The sequence below is a fragment of the Schistocerca nitens genome, chromosome 4 (assembly GCF_023898315.1).
Source record: "Schistocerca nitens isolate TAMUIC-IGC-003100 chromosome 4, iqSchNite1.1, whole genome shotgun sequence".
Classification (NCBI taxonomy): domain Eukaryota; kingdom Metazoa; phylum Arthropoda; class Insecta; order Orthoptera; family Acrididae; genus Schistocerca; species Schistocerca nitens.
In genome coordinates this window covers 56012307-56028272 of record NC_064617.1, presented here as the reverse complement: position 1 = coordinate 56028272, position 15966 = coordinate 56012307, and the positions used below count along the sequence as shown (strand labels likewise).

Genomic DNA, 15966 nt, shown 5'->3' with positions numbered 1-15966 from the left:
CGCCGTATGTCTAGTATGGCTGTTGTAACAACATGTAGCCTCACCTGGTGGTCCACGTGCTGGCCTCCAACACAGCACATTGTGCTTACCTGTACCTTCACACCCTCAGGATGATGGTGCAACACACAAATTACGTCGCGATTGAATACTGAAGTCTCCAAAGCGGCTTTTCTTCGGGTGTCTAGTATGGCTGTTGTCACAGCATGCAGCCTCACCTTGTTGGTCCACTTGTTGGCATCCGATTTAGCACATTGTGCGATCTGTACCTTCACATCCTCAGGATGAAACTGCAATACAAAAATTGTGTCGCGATTGAATACTGAAGTCTCCAAGGTGGCTTTTCTCCTGGAGCCTAGAATGGCTGTTGTTACAGAACGTAGCCTCACATGGAACTCCACTTGCTTGCCTCCGATGCTGCACATAGTGCTGATCTGTACCTTCACACCCTCAGGATGAAGATGCAACACAGAAATTGCATCGCAGTTGACAACTGAATTCTCCAAGGTGGCTTTTCTCCGGGAGTCTAGTATGGCTGTTGTTACAGAATGTAGCATTACCTGGTGGTTCTTTTGCTGGCCTCCGATGCAGAACATTGTGCTGATTTGTACCTTCACACCCTCAGGATGAAGATGTCGTTGTTGTTGTGGTCTTCAGTCCTGAGACTGGTTTGATGCAGCTCTCCATGCTATTCTATCCTGTGCAATCTTCTTCATCTCCCAGTACCTACTGCAACCTACATCCTTCTGAATCTGCTTAGTGTATTCATCTCTTGGTCTCCCTCTATGATTTTTACCCTCCACGCTGCCCTCCAGTGCTAAGTTTGTGATCCCTTGATGCCTCAAAACATGTCCTGCCAACCGATCCCTTCTTCTAGTCAAGTTGTGCCACAAACGTCTCTTCTCCCCAATCTTGTTCAATACCCCCTCATTAGTTACGTGATCTACCCACCTTATCTTCAGCATTCTTCTGTAGCACCACATTTCGAAAGCTTCTATTCTCTTCTTGGCCAAACTAGTTATTGTCCATGTTTCACTTCCATACATGGCTACACTCCATACAAATACTTTCAGAAACGACTTCCTGACACTTAAATCTATACTAGATGTTAACAAATTTCTCTTCTTCAGAAACGCTTTACTTGCCATTGCCAGTCTACATTTTATATCCACTCTACTTCGACCATCATCAGTTATTTTTCTCCCCAAATAGCAAAACTCCTTTACTACTTTAAGAGTCTCATTTCTTAATCTAATACCCTCAGCATCACCCGATTTAATTTGACTACATTCCATTATCCTCATTTTGCTTTTGTTGATGTTGATCTTATATCCTCCTTTCAAGACACTGTCCATTCCGTTCAACTGCTCTTCCAAGTCCTTTGCTGTCTCTGACAGAATTACAATGTCATCGGCGAACCTCAAAATTTTTACTTCTTCTCCATGAATTTTAATACCTACTCCGAATTTTTCTTTTGTTTCCTTTACTGCTTGCTCAATATACAGATTGAATAACATCGTCGAGAGGCTACAACCCTGTCTCACTCCTTTCCCAACCACTGCTTCCCTTTCATGCCCCTCGACTCTTATAACTGCCATCTGGTTTCTGTGCAAATTGTAAATAGCCTTTCGCTCCCTGTATTATACCCCTGCCACCTTCAGAATTTGAAAGAGAGTATTCCAGTTAACATTGTCAAAAGCTTTCTCTAAGTCTACAAATGCTAGAAACGTAGGCTTGCTTTTTTTTTTCTTTCTTCTAAGATAAGTCGTAGGGTTAGTATTACCTCACGTGTTCCAACATTTCCACGGAATCCAAACTATTCTTCCCCGAGGTCCGCTTCTACCTGTTTTTCCATTCGTCTGTAAAGAATTCGCGTTAGTATTTTGCAGCTGTGGCTTATTAAAATGATAGTTCGGTAATTTTCACATCTGTCATCACCTGCTTTCTTTGGGATTGGAATTATTATATTCTTCTTGAAGTCTGAGGGTATTTCGCCTGTTTCATACATCTTGCTCACCATGTGGTAGAGTTTTGTCATGACTGGCTCTGCCAAGGCCATCAGTAGTTCTAATGCAATGTTGTCTACTCCCGGGGCCTTGTTTCGACTCAGGTCTTTCAGTGCTCTGTCGAAGTCATCACGCAGTATCTTATCTCCTATTTCGTCTTCATCTACATCCTCTTCCATTTCCATAATATTGTCCTCAAGTACGTCGCCCTTGTATAAACCCTCTATATACTCCTTCCACCTTTCTGCTTTCCCTTCTTTGCTTAGAACTGGGTTGCCATCTGAGCTCTTGATATTCATACAAGTGGTTCTCTTCTCTCCAAAGGTCTCTTTAATTTTCTCGTAGACAGTGAGACAAGCCTCTACATCCTTACATTTGTCCTCTAGCCATCCCTGCTTAGCCATTTTGCACTTCCTGTCGATCTCATTTTTGAGACGTTTGTATTCCTTTTTGCCTGCTTCATTTACTGCATTTTTATATTTTCTGCTTTCATTAATTAAATTCAATATTTCTTCTGTTACCCAAGGATTTCTACTAGCCCTCGTCCTTTTACCTACTTGATAGTCTGTTGCCTTCACTACTTCATCCCTCATTCTTCTTCAACTGTATTTCTTTCCCCCATTCCTGTCAATTGTTCCCTTATGCTCTCTCTGAAACACTCTACAACCTCTGGTTCTTTCAGTTTATCCAGGTCCAATCTCCTTAAATTCCCACCTTTTTGCAGTTTCTTCAGATTCAATCTGCAGTTCATAACCAATAGATTGCGGTCAGAATCCACATCTGCGCCGGCCGCGGTGGTCTAGCAGTTCTAGGCGCTCAGTCCGGAACCGCGCGCCTGCTACGGTCGCAGGTTCGAATCCTGCCTCGGGCATGGATGTGTGTGATGTCCTTAGGTTAGTTAGGTTTAAGTAGTTCTAAGTTCTAGGGGACTGATGACCACAGATGTTAAGTCCCATAGTGCTCAGAGCCATTTGAACCATCCACATCTGCCCCTGGAAAAGTCTTACAATTTAAAACCTGGTTCCTAAATCTCTGTCTTACCATTATATAATCTATCTGATACCTTTTAGTATCTCCAGGATTCTTCCAGGTATACAACCTTCTTTTATGATTCTTGAACGAAGTATTAGCTATGATTAAGTTATGCTCTGTGCAAAATTCTACAAGGCGGCTTCTTCTTTCATTTCTTCCCCCCAACCCATATTCACCTACTATGTTTCCTTCTCCCTTTTCCTACTGACGAGTTCCAGTCACCAATGACTATTAAATTTTCGTCTCCCTTCACTACCTGAATAATTTCTTTTATCTCGTCATACATTTCATCTATTTCTTCATCATCTGCAGAGCTAGTTGGCATATAAACTTGTACTACTGTAGTAGGTATGGGCTTCGTGTCTGTCTTGGCCACAATAATCGTTCACTATGCTGTTTGTAGTAGCTAACCCGCACTCCTATTTTTTTATTAATTATTAAACGTACTCCTGCATTACCCCTATTTGATTTTGTATTTATAACCCTGTAATCACCAGACCAAACACAGAAATTGCGTCGCGATTGAATACTGAAGTCTCCTAGCCGTCTTCTCACCAAGAGACTAGTATAGCTCTTGTCGCAGCAGGTAGACTCACCTGATGATCCACGTGCTTACCTCCGATGGAGCACATTTGCAGATCTGTACCTTCACTCCTGGAGGATGAATGAGCAACACAGAAGGCAGCTTTTCTCCGGGAGTGTGGTATTGCAGTTGTCACAGCATGTAGCCACACCTGGACGTCCACTTGCTGGCCTCTGAGACAGCACAATGTGCTGATCTGTAGCTTCCCACAATCAGGATGGAGATGCAACACAGAAATTGCGTCGCGATTGAATACCGACGTCTCCAGGGCGGCTTTTCTCCGGGTGTTTAGTAAGGCTGTTGTCACAGCATGTAGCCTCAACTGGTGGTCGACCTGCTGGCTTCCGATGCTGCACATGGTGCTGATCGGTACCCTCAAACCCTCAGGATGAAGATGCAACACAGAAATTTCGTCCTGATTGAATACTGAAGTCTCCAAGGCGGCTTTTCTCCTGGAGTCTAGTATATCTGTTGTCACAGCATGTATGCTCACCTCTTGGTCCACTTGCTGGACTCCGATGCAGTATATTGTGCTTATCTGTACCTCAGAACAGAGAAATAGCGTCGCGATTAAATACTGAAGCCCTAAGGCCGGGCCGGCCCGAGTGGCCGAGCGGTTCTAGGCGCTACAGTCTGGAACCGCGCGACCGCTGCGGTCGCAGGTTCGAATCCTGCCTCGGGCATGGATGTGTGTGATGTCCTTAGGTTAGTTAGGTTTAAGTAGTTCTAAGTTCTAGGGGACTGATGACCGCAGCAGTTAAGTCCCATAGTGCTCAGAGCCATTTGAACCCTAAGGCCGTTTTTCTCTGGGAGTCTAGTATGGCTGTTGTCATAGGACGTAGTCTTACCTGGTGTTCCACTTGCTGGCCTCCGATGCGGCACATTGTGCTCATCTGTACCCTCCAACCCTCAGGATGTAGATGCAACACAGAAAAAAAGTCACCATAGCGCCATTTCTAGGGGGGTCTAGAGTGGCTGTTGTCACAGTATGTAGCCACACGTGGTGGTCCACTTGCTGGACTCCGATGCAGTACATTGTGCATATCTGTACCTTTACACCGACAGTATGAAGATGCAACACAGAAATTGCACCGCGATAGAATACTGATGTTATAAAGACAGTATGAACTGCAATACCGTGCCGCGTGATCTAAATTTACGATATAACGGCAGTGCCGGAGCCACATAGACGCTTCTGCGCATGCGCGCCCTCTATTTTGTCAACATAAGAACTTATACGGCGCACGCGCGTCATTCAAAATTTGTATATAATATACTGTATAATGTATGTCATGTAAATGTATGTAGATGACTTAGATTTTATTGTGCCTTTAGGAGAATTGCTCGCCTGCAGGTGTGTTCTTTCGCCTCGCAATTCAGGGGGCAATATAAAGGCACATTTGCATGCCGTGCGTGAGTTTCCTCGGAAACGCGAAATCTTAACTAAATATTTAATCTCTGACAAATGAATAAAGCCTAAGGCACAGAACTGCAGCGCTATGCCGCTGATAAAGCAAATTACAATTACGGCACTCTTATGTTTCATTAAGAAGAAGTAGGTCGAGTACAATAGCTGGTGCGGGAAGCACGTATATTTTATAAACTGGTACACTGTCATATTTGATGTTATATAAGAACACTGCGAGTTGCAATCTTAGTAGGCACTCGATTGTGTAAAGAATTTATATTTATGAAAGTAAGTAGAATTATATAACTGTAGGCTTATTCGTTGAATATATCTGATGTAACTAACTGTGTAAACTTTTTTATGTTTAGTAGACAGTCACCTCTGTACGACGTATTGACATGGCTGGCAAATTATTCTACCATTGAGATTTTGAGTCCGCACCTACCGCAACAGTCTTTGGAAACGATTTAAATAAGAAGTGCGATTATTTGAATCTTATTTCACGGTCAACTACGAGTAACATTGCATTTACGAAATAGGCCATTGTCAAGTGTCTGATACCAAACAATTATACGTCCACGTTCCACATAAGCAAACATTAATTACAACCAATCACTATCATACATATATAATAATTAATATTTTATTTTATTGTTTTTATTTAATTATTTTATATTGGCGACTGCGTGTCGGACTTTTTGTCATTTGTTACACTGCTCTCTTTGTTTCATGTGAAAAATCAACTTTCTGGATCTGGACTTGAATATATGAGAAATAACAAAAATCTGAAGATATTTTCCAATTCTAAAATTTTGCGGGAAGACGAAACGAAGCTTCCAGCAAAGTAAGGTAAGACGCCGCATCTTTGCATTGGCAGGCTTGACCAGACGCATAATTCAGTGCATTAGCTTTTCAGTAGACTCTGTAGTATTTCTTTCGCGCGTAGCAGTTTTCAGTGATCAATTTCATTCTCAGTACTTTTCCTTACACAATAATTAATGCAACAATACCAATACACGAATGTACAATATGGCCGACATCTGTACGATACATTGTAACATGGCCAGTAGCCATTAAGAATAATCCGATATTCAGTTTACATTTTTAAATTAACAAACAGCCATTGTTGTTACGAGCGATTCATGTTCAACTGCATTTTATTTCAAAACCAGTGTCAAACTTTATTTTCTTGAAACATGGTCACAACTAGAAAACAATAAGCAAAGATGGAACAGCAAAGACATACTATTCAGACGCAATCAGGCTTGGACGAGAGACAAATGTTAGAAAATGACTTTACGACAGCAACCGGTAGTGATGATTCATCAAATATTGACGCAAGTGTTAACGGAAATTTTGACAATATGCCGTCCACCACAAAAATTTCAAAGTCTCAGTCAGAGCCCATGTTAATACATGACGTAACGTCTAATGACGCGGCGGGGGCAGTGACCTTACAAACAGTAAACATTGCTAACATGTTGCAAATGCTAATGAACCAAAACGCGGAAAATATGGCAACCTTAAAGACACAAATTGAACAGTTAAAGACACAAAATGACGAAATTAAATCCGATCTCATAGCAATCAAGACAGGTAATGACACTTTATGTAAACGTGTGGAACTTATAGACGCCACACTGACCAAACAGATGACTGAACTCAGTACGAAATTTTCCAAGCTTAATACGATACAAGAAAAGACTACAAATGATGTAGCACGTTTACAGACACAAGTAAAAAACCTTAATGTCACCTGTGAAGCTCTTACTGAACAAATTCAAACACATCCTTCAGTACATGACAACCTTGAAAAACGAATTACTGACGTGCAGAATAAATTTGGCGATATTGAACAACACCTGACTGACAGATTAGGCTACAATCTGATGGCACAGCTCATTTTCAAAATATTAATAAAGAATTTCATGACTGGGTAGAGAACAAAGACAAACATTTTGATTGATGCATACGTGAAAATTTACCAACAATTGTGCACGACTCCGTAGCGGAATACATCACTAATAACAAACAGCTGATTAGTGACGCACTACAGTTTGTCACTGCACAAATGAAACAATTCACGGATCAACCACAGTCTGAATGTAACGAAAATATCAGTCAAAATGTACAGCTCAGAAACCAATACACATACGAGTATGACGCACACATACCGCACACGACAAACACACAAGAACAAAACACACCACGACAACACATACCACGACGTGCAAACACAAACACAAGCTATTATCATGGTAAACCACAACAACATTATCGTAATTACTCGCCATCTGAACATTACAGTAATTACAGTGGAACAAATCCATATCATAATCCAAAAGAAGAAGAAAGCTTAATAAAACACAGGCAATTTCACACTTTTATTCCAGAAAAACGAACCATTCATCTGGTGATTTGTCTTAAATCTTTTAGTAACGCATTTCCACGCACTTGGAGTGACCGGAAAAAGATTTCATATATTGTCGGTTACATCCAAGGCGATGCAGCTGTCTGGGAATACAGTCAAGCTGACGTATGTTCCACGTACAGTGAGTCTGAGCGTGCCTTTCTGAACAAATTCTGGTCGCAATCCGTCCAGGAGCGACTCAGAAGACAAATTTTAGAACCTGAAACTTTTAACAGTAAAAATGGTAACTTACGCAGATATTTTGAAAAATACTTGAACATTGGACTTTTTTTGGACGAACCAGTCGCAACACGTAATATACTCCGTGCGTTGAAGGCCAAATTGCCTTTCAACATTAAAGAAAAACTCTTACATATTCCGGATGACGATCCAGATTATTTCTTAACAGCTTTAGATTCGGTTGACATGTTACCAGAAGATCAGCGCTTCGCGCGGCAAAACAGCAGCCACAATGTTTATATTAGTGGTATGCAAAACATGTAGGCTTGCCAACTCAATTCTGGCGCGCCGACAGTTGGATATGCGGTACAGCGGAAACAGCAAACTCACATGCCGTCTCAATACGGAAATCAAAATCAACACGCGTATTCCAATACAAACAACAGTTACCACAGTAATTACACTTCATGCGGCAATCCACACAAAAGGCAGCGCGGTAATAACTACAACAACAACAACGGTAACAACGGATACAAATATAACAACAAAAACACAAACAGAAATACAAACAATAATTAGTACGAGTCACGACAGCATCAATACTTTCACTCAAACACTGCTATACCACAGCAGCCACCAGGACAAAATTGGAGCATACCTTACGACCGACAGGTAAGTCATAATTCGCAACAGCAACAACAACCGTAAAAGTTTGGAGATCACAACCGGCAATATCCGAATGTGAATATAATAGAAGTGACACCTGATACACAACCTCAATCTACGAGGTGTGGCTAGAAAAAAATCGGACTAGTACTGGTGAAACACTAAAACGAATGCAATAAGGCTGAAAGTCGCGTGGCCTGTCACGTGACTCTCGCTCCGCCTACTGCTCGAGTTTCATCTGCCTCCTGCACTCAGTCTGCCCGTGGCGTCTGTTTTAAGTAGTTGACGTTTTGTCTGTGCGTCGGAAAATGTTGAGTGTACAGAAAGAACAGCGTGTTAACATCAAATTTTGTTTCAAACTAGGAAAATCTGCAAGTGAAACGTTTGTAATGTTACAACAAGTGTACTTCGATGATTGTTTATCGCGAACACAAGTGTTTGAGTGGTTTAAACGATTTAAAGATGGCCGCGAAGACACCAGTGATGACACTCGCACTGGCAGACCATTGTCAGCAAAAACTGATGCAAACATTGAAAAAATCGGTGAACTTGTTCGACAAGTTTCCTTGTCAACTCCTGTTAACTCAGACACTGCTCTGATTGTTAAACGGCGATCTTGTCGAACAAGTTTAACGATTTTTTCAATGTTTGCATCAGTTTTTGCTGACAATGGTCTGCCAGTGCGAGTGTCATTACTGGTGTCTTCGCGGCCATCTTTAAATCGTTTAAACCACTCAAACACTTGTGTTCGCGATAAACAATCATCGCCGTACACTTGTTGTAACATTACAAACGTTTCACTTGCAGATTTTCCTAGTTTGAAACAAAATTTGATGTTAACACGCTGTTCTTTCTGTACACTCAACATTTTCCGACGCACAGACAAAACGTCAACTACTTAAAACAGACGCCACGGGCAGACTGAGTGCAGGAGGCAGATGAAACTCGAGCAGTAGGCGGAGCGAGAGTCACGTGACAGGCCACGCGACTTTCAGGCTTATTGCATTCGTTTTATTGTTTCACCAGTACTAGTCCGGTTTTTTTCCAGCCACACCTCGTATGTCAGTACCTAATACAAATTCTAATCCAACAAACTAGAAACAGTCACTTCTATGGCCCGGGTCGTGGCTGAAGAATTCTTGGGGGGCGACTTCAATGTTAATCAGTTATTTGACACCACCATTGAACAACCAAATATTGATATGCCTAAGAATTGTAAACAAAAACTACCTGTTTTATTTATAAGATACAACCACAATTAGAATATATCAGATGAACTTTTGCAAGACAGTACACAATGTCGTTCAAACACAAATGAAATTGTTTTAGCGTCTACTACTGGTGCAGTAGGTGGGATTCAAACTACTATTATCTTAGATACAGGCGCAGCTGTGAGCGTTTTGTCTTTTAATTTCTATAAAAAGATGTGAGAATTGGAGCCTGTGGTTGAGTTTCCCACCCAAAACTGTAAAATAAGTACTGCTCTAGGTAATAAGTCATGTAGGGTTAAGAAGCAGGTTTTTGTAAACATTAAAATAGGTAATGGAACCGTACAATGGCCATTCTTGGTTGTACAAAACCTTGTGACAAATTGCATATTAGGATTAGATATCATGAGCGAGAAGGACTGCATTATAGACTTCTCCAAAGGTAAATGTATTTTAAATGTTAAAGGCAGTGTAATTATTATTGATTTGGACAGGAGAGCTCTAAAGCATGTCAAACACTGTACAGGGTACAAGGTTCAGTTAGTACTTGACAATGACATTCAAGACACACACACACACTCATCTGACACAGAGCTAATGGACTTGAAAACATTGCTTGATCATAAGATAAATGAAGCTACAGCTCTCAGTGTACATGAACGTATGAAACTACAGGAAGTGTTATCCAAATATTTACAAGTTTTTACCAAACTATTAGGTGTTATCAACACATTTGTGTACAAGATTGAAGTTAAGCCTCACAAGATCTTCTACAAAAGACATATAACGTACCGTTATCTCAACGACCTGCTGTGTGGCAAGAACTAAAACAAATGTTAGACTGGAAAATCATTGAACCATTACCTAAGTTGTCAGACAAGGAAATCACACCTGAACAGAAAATAAAAGAAGTATTGCCTACACTGACACATCACGCACAGATACGAAACATACATCACAAAAACATAATAAAAAGAAAACAAAAATTCAAGGCAGGAATGCTTGTACTACTTCGTACTCATCATAAATCTGTAGCACTCAAGCGACGCAATGCTAAGTGGTGTCTGCTATATGAAGGACCTTATATTATTGTTAACATACCGCATCATGGTGCGTATCTGTTACAACATCCTAGAACTAACAAAATTATTGGGCTATAAGCACACCGAGATCTTACAGCATTTCATGCTAAATAGTGTCAAAGTCATATCCATGAAAACATTGCTAAGCAACTTGCAAAACTCTGTTTGCTACAACATAGATAATAAGTAGTATAGAAATTTTCATTTCAACTGTACCAGTGATGCAGTTGAAGACAGAAGAACTTTTCTTTCAACGCCGCGGCACTACCAAGAAGAATGAATATTAAGGTAAAATTTATGATTACGTAGCAGTGAATGATATATTAATTTTTCACGGAACATTTGTGGCTGTAGGTACCACTGACTTGGTATGACACCTGACAAACCGACAGACGTCATCTGTGAAGGGACCTTTTACTTCGAGAAATAGATTAGACGCACATCTCTCAGCAAGAAAAGCATCTACCAGTAGCCAAGGCCAAACAGACACTATACACACACGCACATAACGCGAGGCATTTAACAGTTTTCCTTCTCTTATTATTTTGAATATTTATTGAGTAGTGAAAACGCCTGGTCTTGCCTACTGATGTAATGAATGTTGTGTCTAACCAATCTTAATTTCAGATGACATCACAAAAAGTCATCGATAAAATCCCAGCAAAACCGTTAAAGAGAACGTAAATATCTGCAATTCATGTAATCAAATGTGACATAATGTAATAATTTATAGCAATGTATTGATGATGTAAACAAGTTTATGTGTAACTGCATTGTGTTTATGCTAAGAAAATATGTGACGTGTATATGTACGATTACTTATGGTTATCACTGTTAGCATTCAACCGCGATTCTTATACATATATTTTAACAACGCGTTTCAAGAGACAATGCTCTCATCATCAGGTTGTAAAGTCTATGTCATGAAATTAAACGGACTAAAAAGACAAAATACCATCACAAATAGTTGGGAAGTCCATAGAGTAAACCAGAGTTAAAAGTATATTGGACTGTGGGTCCCCGTCTTACATTGAAGTTATTGACACAAGTCGATGGCCGTCCTATAGCTACCAAGTATGCTGTCGCACTGTGCCGGCTCGGGAGCTATTGTGGACTGACGTGCCTAGGTGTTGTGGCATGGCTACAGAAGTGTGCTTGACGGAAACGCTATGCTACTGGGCGCCTTATTTCCTTATTGCATTAGTCTGCCATCGTTAGCCTCTCGCAACTCCGTCAGTGATATGCTACAAGTTAAAAGTCGCATACCTACCCTAAAATAATTCTAAAAGCCCGCTAAAAAATCTCATTTCTTTAAAAGTATCCTGTGCATTTAGAATATTGCTTTGTTTCTTTTCATGGATAGCTATCTCGAATTCCTCTAATAAATCAAGTTTCCTCCCTTTCTTTTCTAGATGCAATATTTCTACGTTATCTTCTATGCTATTAAGGAGATGGCCTGTTTCAAATATATGGTTCGCAACAACTGATTTGTCATAATTACCTAACCTGAACGCATATTTATGTTCTTTATACCGGATAATAAAATAGAATTTACCGTGGAGTATGAAACTGACAATTGTTTACAGTTCCTGGACCTGAAAGTCTCCAAGGCGTCTTCTCTCCAAGAGACTAGTATAGCTCTTGTCACAGCATGTAGACTCACCTGGTGGTCCAATTGCTTACCTCCGATGCAGCACATTGTGCTGATCTGTACCTTCACATCCTAGGGATGAAAATGCATTAGAGAAATTGCGTCGCGATTGAATACTGAAGTCTACAAGGCGCCTTTTCTCCAGGAGTGTAGTATGGCTCTTGTCACAGGACGTAGTCTTACCCGGTGTTCCACTTGCTGACCTCCGATGCAGGACATTGTGCTGATCTGTACCCTCCAATCCTCAGGATGTAGATGTAACACAGAAATTGCGTCGCGATTGAATACTGAAGTCACCAATTCGCCTTTTCTACAGGAGTCTAGTGTGGCTGTTGTCACAGCATGTGGCCAAACCTGCTGGTCCGCTTGCTGGATCCAATGCAGTAAATTGTGCATATTTGTACCTTCACACCGACAGTATGAAGATGCAACACAGAAATTGCGTCGCAATTGAATACTGAAGTCTCCAAGGCGGCTTTTCTCCAGGAGTCTAGTTTGGCTGTTGTCACAGCACGTAGTCTCGCCTGGCGGTCCACTTGCTGGCCTCCGATGCAGCACATTGTGCAGATCTGTACCTTCACAAACTCAGAATGATGATGAGACACAGAAATTGCGTCGAGATTAAATACTGAAGTCTCCAAGGCGTCTTCTATCGAAGAGACTAGTATAGCTCTAGTCACAGCATGTAGACTCACCTGGTGGTCCACTTGCTTGACTCCGATACAGTACATTGAACATATCTGTACATCCACACCAACAGTATGAAGATGTAACACAGAAATTGCGTCACGATTGAATACTGACGTCTCAGGCGGCTTTTCTCCAGGTGTCTATTATGGCTGTTGTCACAGCACGTAGCCTCACTTGGTGGTCCACTTGCTGGGCTCCGATGCAGCACACTGGGCATATCTGTACCTTCACACCGGCAGGATGAAGATGCAACACAGAAATTGCGTCGCGTTTGAATACTGAAATCTCCAAGGCAGCTTTTCTCCGGGAGCCTAGTATGGCTGTTGTCACTGCATGTATGATCACCTCTTGGTCCACTTGCAGGACTCCGATGCAGTACATTGTACATATCTGTACCTTCACACCAACAGTATGAAGATGAAACACAGAAATTTCGTCGCGTTTGAATACTGAAATCTCCAAGGCAGCTTTTCTCCGGGAGTCTAGAATGGCTGTTGTCACAGCATGTAGACTCAACTGGTGGTCCACTTGCTGGCCATCGATGCAGCACATTGTGCTGATCTGTACCCTCAAACCCTCAGGATGAAGACGCAACACAGTAAATGCGTCGAGAATGAATAATGAAGTCTCCAATGCGGCTTTTCTCCGGGAGTCTAGTATGGCTGTTGTCACAGCATGTAGCCTCACCTGGTGGTCCATTTGCTGGCCTCCGATGCAGCACATTGTGCTGATCTCCACCTGCGCACACTTATTATGAAGATGCAACAAAGATATTGCGTCACAACTGAACTCTGAAGTCTCCAAGGCGGCTTTTCTCCGGGAATATAGTAGGGCTGTTGTCACAGCACGTAGTCTCACCTACTGTTCCACTTGTGCTGATCTGTACCCTCCAACCCTCAGGAAGTAGCTGCAACATAGAAATTACACCGCGATTGAATACTGAAGTCTCCAAGGCGGCTTTTCTCCGGAAGTCTAGTGTGGCTGTTGTCACAGCATGTAGCGTCACCTGGCAGTCCAATTGCTGGCGCCCGTTGCAGCACATTGTGCTGATCTGTACCTTCACACCCTCAGGATGAAGATGCCACATAGAAATTGCGTCGCGGTTGACTACTGAATTCTAATAGGCGACTTTTCTCCGGGAGTCTAGTATGGCTGTTGTCACAGCATGTAGCCTCACCTGGTGGTCCATTTGCTGGCATCCGATGCATCACATTGTGCTCAACATTTCCTTCACACACACACAGAATGAAGATGCAACACAGAAATACCGTCGCGATTGAATGCTGAAGTATCCAAGGCGGCTTTTTTCCGGGAGTCTAGTATGGCTGTTGTCGCAGGACGTAGTCTTACCTGGTGTTCCACTTGCTGGCCTCCGATGCAGGACATTGTGCTGATCTGTACCTTCACACCCTCAGGATGAAGATGCAACACAGAAATTGCGCCGCGATTGAATACTGATGTTATAAAGACACAATATGAACTGCAATACCGTGCCGCGTGATCTAAATTTGTGATATAACGGCAGTGCGGGAGTCACATAGACGCTTCTGCGCATGCGCGCCCTCTATTTTGCCAACATAAGAACTTAGACGGCGCGTCATTCAAATTTTGTATATAATATACTGTATAATGTATGTCATGTAAATAGTTGTAGACAACATAGATTTTATTGTGCCTTTAGGTGAATTGCTCGCCTGCAGGTGTGTTCTTTAGCCTCGCAATTCAGGGGGCAATATAAAGGCACATTTGCATGCCGTGTGTGAGTTTCCTCGGAATCGCGAAATCTAAATTAAATAGTTAATCTGTGACAATAAAAATAAAGCCTATGGCACAGAACTGCAGCGCTATGCCGCTGATAAAACAAATTACATTTACGGCACTCTTATGTTTCATTAAGAAGAAGTAGGTCGAGTACAATAGCTGGTGCGGGAAGCACGTATATTTTATAAACTGGTACACTGCCATATTTGATGTTATATAAGAACACTGCGAGTTGCAATCTTACTAGGCACTTGATTCTGTAAAGAATTTATATTTATGAAAGTAAGTAGAATTATTTAACTGTAGGCTTATTCGTTGAATATATCTGATGTAACTAACTGTGTAAACTTTTTTATATGTAGTAGACAGTCACTTCTGTACGACGTATTGACATGGCTGGCAAATTATTCTAATATTGAGATTTTGAGTCCGCTCCTACCGCAGCAGTCTTTGGAAATGATTTAAATACGAAGTGCGATTATTTGAGTATTATTTCACGGTCAACTACGAATAACATTGCATTTACGAAATAAGCCATTGTCAAGCGTATTGATACCAAATAATTATACGTCCACGTTCCACATAAGCAAACATTAGTTACAACCAATCACTATCACTCATATACAATAATTAATATTTTATTTTATTTTATTCATTTATTTATTTTATAAAGTCTCCAAGTCGGCTTTTCTCCGGGAGTCTAGAATGCCCGTTGTCACAGCATGTTGCTCACCTGGTAGTCCACTTGCTGGCCTCCGATGCCGCAGATTGTGCTGATCTGCACCTTCACACCTTTATTAGGAAGATGCAACAAAGATATTGCGTCATGATTGAATACTGAAGTCTCCAAGGCGGCTTTTCTCCAGGAATCTAGTATTGCTGTTGTCACAGAATGTAGCCTCACCTCATGGTATACTTGCTGGCCTCTGTTGCAGCACATTGTGCTGATCTGTACCTTCAGAACTTCAGGATGGAGATGCAACAAAGAAATTGCGTCGCCAATGATTACTGAAGTCTCCAAGGCGGCTTTTCTCAGGGAGTCTAGTATGGCTGTTGTCAGAGCATGTAGCCCCACCTCGTGGTCCTCTTGGTGGCCTCCAAAAAATGGTTCAAATGGCTCTGAGCACTATGGGACGAAGCATCTGTGGTCATCAGTCCCCTAGAACTTTGGAACTACTTAAACATAACTAACCTAACAACATCACACACATCCACGCCCAAGGCAGGATTCGAACCTGCGACCGTAGCAGTCGCGCGGTTCCGGACTGAGCGCCTAGAAAAACTAGACCACC

General features: G+C 41.7%; 1 non-coding gene across 1 annotated transcript; it reads left to right on the top strand.

Moving 5' to 3' along the window:
* The first annotated feature begins 4217 nt into the window (after positions 1-4217).
* On the top strand, positions 4218-4301 carry Trnas-gga (transfer RNA serine (anticodon GGA)). Its single transcript is given in 2 exon segments — positions 4218-4257; positions 4267-4301. It is a non-coding gene; the product is annotated as a tRNA-Ser (tRNA).
* The last annotated feature ends 11665 nt before the right edge of the window (positions 4302-15966 follow it).